The sequence below is a fragment of the Ornithodoros turicata genome, chromosome 3, assembly GCF_037126465.1.
Source record: "Ornithodoros turicata isolate Travis chromosome 3, ASM3712646v1, whole genome shotgun sequence".
Classification (NCBI taxonomy): domain Eukaryota; kingdom Metazoa; phylum Arthropoda; class Arachnida; order Ixodida; family Argasidae; genus Ornithodoros; species Ornithodoros turicata.
In genome coordinates, this window is record NC_088203.1 from 60,423,092 (window position 1) to 60,428,040 (window position 4,949).

A 4,949-nucleotide genomic window follows, 5' to 3' on the forward strand; every position below is an offset into this window, starting at 1 on the left:
TTCTTGTCAGGCCATATCTGGAAATGTCCCAATTCCTGATCTGTCTGGTATCTGGCCTGATTAATATGCCAGATCTGGAAATGTCCCAATTCCTGATCTGTCTGGTATCTGGCCTGACTAGATCTGCTTGTATATCAGGCCAGATCTGACTGCAAACAGTGTCCCACATAAAATATTCACAAAGATGTAAAGAAGGTGGATATCACACCACAAAGGTAGAAAACAGCATATGTATGTTGTTTTCTACTTTTGCAGTGTGGTACCACTTTTTAAAACCATTGTGCATTTCAGTAGGACACACTATGTGCGGCCAGATCTGGCCTTATATAGTTATTGCAGTTGTGTGGTAGGTCGCAGTACTTTTCTCTTATACCTCATTATTTAATTTGGAAAGACATACCAGCTAACACATGAACTTGTGCATTAGGGGCCAGAACTTGTGCATTGGAAATAATTGGCAGTGATGGCCGCTAACTACTTCTACAGTAGTTTAACTATAACTACTAACTACTTCGAGATGGAGTAGTTTAACTAGTAGTTCAACTACTTCTCAGGGGAGTAGTTAAAACTACTTCTTTAACTACTTCAATGTAGTTTAACTACACCTATAACTACTTAACGTTGTCCATCAACACCAATCCCTTGTAGTGTTCTTGGACCCCTAATATAAATCACAAGCAATGATAAACTTTGGCTCAAGCCACTGCTACGACCGTGAAATACAAAGCTTGCGGCGGGATTCTTTCTGTGCTTCCGCGATAAACTGAGTTGCATAATTATTTCACAGCAAATGAGGCTTCACTGGACAACGGTGTTGCGGATTTAAATCCGGGGATTTGATTTAAATCCATCAAAGGGCTCGTGGATTTGATTTGGGATTTGGTTTACGGGGAAAATATGACGACGATTTGGATTTGGATTGAATCACATTTTTGACAGATGATTTGGATTTGGATTGAATCACAATTTTGGCAGATGATTTGGATTTGGATTGAATCACGTTTTTTTTGTTGTTTTTTTTCGACGGAATTGGATGTGTATTTGGTCAAGCTTCTGAAGGGAAATGGTTGGATTTTGACTGCTACGAAATTTGACGTTTACGGGCGGGCAGATTCTTTGTCAGTCGTATCTGAGGCCGTCTCTGTAATTACGTTTTTACAAGAGATTTGACTGAATTGCATTTCACATATGTTTACACACGATGCAATGCAACTCCTAATGAGGAGAAGGTCTAAAAAGTGTTTGGATTTGAGATGGCTTGCCTTGCATCCCGCCATCTGGGTTTCCAATGTCCCGCTAAAAGTTGTGTTTCGTTTAAAAAGAAATGCCACGATTTTTTGATTGCGTGAAGCAGTCTACGAATACTGTTTGTAGACTGCTTCAAGTTTAAGAGGTGGTTTGTCTGTCAGACAGACCACCTCTGAGGCATATAGCCATCTTCCCTTCCGAGCACTAAAGGTACGTCATGCAATACTCTCACATATAATCACATGGGCAGTTCGATGTCTAATTCACAACGGTATCACAGCTTTGTATAATTTCTCAGAAATGGAACGCATTGGAGAAAGCGCACCACTGGTCCACTGAGCTCAAACAATGTACGTTCGAGAAAAGGACTACCATAGACGTATTTTGCCTGTTTTATTGGCTCTGAACTGCGACTGATGTCGCGTTCTGGTGTCCCAGAGATTGCTAAAATAAGTCCCGAAATGTCAACATGAGAACCAGTCGTATGAGGTCATTGTGTCCAGGAACAGGAATGTGAATGTTGGTTGCCCTTTTTCATAGATGCTTGCTTATGGTCAACTCGGTGCTACCGCAGAACTCTTACCGCAAAAACGAACGACGAAATCCTCTATTTAAGCGAGTGTACAGTAAGGGATGATGTTGTTTCCCCTCTCTGCTATTGGATGTCCGCAGTGGCCCGCTACCCGCTGCTTTCGGAAGTAGCGAAACATGTATTTGCAGTACCTGCAAGTTCTGGAGCAGTCGTACGAGTGCTCTCTGCAGCCAGCCTGATGAAGACCGCGAAAAGAAACAGGCTGCACCAAGCTACATTGGAGCAGCTGGTCTTTCTAAACAAGAACTTGAGAGGATAAGACTGCTTACGCGTGTTGGGCGGATGCACTACTGAGTTTGTTATAACACAACTGCGGTGTGCAGCACGCAGCCGTCACATTTAACACAACATAATTCCCGGCAGTTGGCTTTATCTTATGTGCCGAGTAAGCGTATTTGACAAATATGTTACTCCGATATCCATGTGAAAATAAATAAAATGTCAGTGTCAACCTTCGCAACGCTATGTTGGCTGTTCATACTCTTCGCTGCAGGTGAGATTTATATGTGTTTATACCATGTCACGGGTATTATCCAGCGAATGCATTCAGTAACTGTACCTTGTAGACATGGGCAGCTGCATGCTACAGTTATTTCGGGAACTTTAGCCCCCGGATTCCTTGACGGATTTGGTGAATCCTGATTTAAAACCGGATTTGATTTAGCACACCAAAAACAAATTCGAATTTAAAATGATATTTGTCGCCTCAAGTTTAAATCCAGACTTGATTTGGATTTGATTTGCGGTGTTCCGAAAAACATGGATTTGATTTAAATCCGATTTGACTCGTTAAATCCGCAACACTGCTGGACAAGCATTAAAAGTGAAGATTTAGTACACATGCACGACACCGTTCTCATCAAACAAGTAGCTCAAGGTAAAAGTCGGAAGCACAATCGTGCCGTAAAGCTTGCGGCCAAATCGGAAGTAGTTCGCGCCTTCAGTAACCTAACTACTGTAGTTAACTACTTAAAATAGTACTTTAACTAGTAGTTGCCACTACATTTCTGCAAGTAGTTGATAACTACTTTTTAACTACAGTCTGGTAGTTTAACTAGTAGTTTAACTACATGTAGTTAACTACTGGCCATCACTGATAATTGGTTTGCCGCAGGATCTAAAGAAATGTGTGAGGGTCCTTGACTGTGTCTGCTTATCGCCCAACTTTACAGAACTGCATTTGTAGTGAACTCCACTTTTACTGGTTAGCATGTAAAATTAACGTGAACAGCCGTACACTGATATTTGTCGTTGCTGTTTGACGACCGGGACTGAGAGACCTTAACTAGTTCCTCTCCTGTCTCTCTTCTCCATTATTCTTTCTAGATCACTAGTCGTTCGCACCGGACATTAATTGCGACGGTTAATTATCACGAAAGATTCGTCTAACGTGAAATGCATCACACAGGACATGCTCGTAAAGGGCACGATCATTCCGATGAATTCCGGATCCGGCCTGTCCGGACCTTATATGGTCGTCAATCTGGATCGGACCTTGTCTGGTCGGATCTGGTTCCAGTTGATCTGGGCAGGTGTCCGGATAATACTGATGAATCCGGACTAACACAGACTGGTTTCCGGATCTGCGTCCGGCACCTGTCGGTTAAAACCAGATAAAACCGGATATACCATGCTCGCTTTCAGATCTGACCCGATCTGGCCTGAATCCGGGCTCGTGTCCGGCCGATCTGGAATTTTCGTACGGGTTGGTCCACTACATAGACGTTAATGGGCTTTACAGCCCAGTAATGAGAAAGCCAGTACCTTACGGAGGTTTCGAGTGGCTCACAGAGGATGATATCGCGAACTTGGATATAACACATGTGACAAGTCCCAGATGATGCACCTGTGGGTTACTTCCTGGAGGTAGATCTAGTGTATGACAAAGAAATTAACCAACATCACAGGGATCTGCCAGTTGCGCCTGAGAAAATGTCAGTTCCCTGTGATCTGCTGTCAGACTATCAAAAGGAATTGATGAAGAAGTTTTACCTTCCTCAGAAGGCTACCGCTGCAAAATTACTGTTGACATTATTCGGCAGAGAGATATATTCTGCACTATCGCAATTTGCAGTTGTATTTGCATTTGGACTTGCAATTCACCAAAGTTCACAGGGTTCTAAAGTTCAATCAAAGGCCCTTTCTCCGATCCTATGTGGACTTCAATTACGATCTTCGAAAACGAGCTTCAAATGCCTTCGAAAGCTCCCAAGCCAAACTTGGAATTAATAGCGTGTACGGACGTTCGTGTATGCAGGTAAGAAAGTTTGTCAATTGTCGTCTCACAGTAACCGACGACCATGTGCTCAAACTCTTACGAAAGCCAAACCTAAAGGAGTTCCTACCCCTGAGCCCTCAAGTCATCCTCTTTCAATTCTCTCAATCTGTGCTCCACATGAGACAGCCACTGTACCTAGGATTCACGATATTGGAACAGTCCAAGCTGAAGATGTTTGATTTTTACCACAACCATCTTATTCGTGTAGGTCCAGATGCTAGACTGTTGTATATGGACACAGATTCCTGCATCATAAAGTTGAGTGAAGAGAAAGCACTTATTGAACTAGCTGACAAACACCTGGATAACTCTAGCTATGACACTGATCATCCACTATATTGCACGAATAATAAGATGGTACTGGGAATGTCTAAAAACGAGATGCCTCGTGATCACACCCTCGGACTCTTTTGTCTAAAACCAAAACTGTACGCCCTCGAACTGAGTAGCAAAAAGTAGTACAACCATGCGAAAGGTGTGAAATATTCTGAAGCACAGAAGCTTCTTTATTTCATGTACGCCGACGCTCTTGAGTATGGCAGAATACACATTGTTAAACAGAACCTGGTCGTACACAAAGACAATGTAAACGAAAGTGTGTCGGTGACAAAGATTGCTCTCATCCCTTTGGATACATAGCATTGCATTTGTGCAGATGGAATTGAAACGTTACCTTTTGGTTTTTGCGATTAATATATATGGATTAGACAAGTGTAATCAAGGATGAAAGCATCACGATGGTAAATGATGGAAGGCAATTATCATCAGTATAGATATTGCCTTTTTTAATCTTGTGTTTTTCCTAACAAATGTTTAACACTAAAGGAGTGT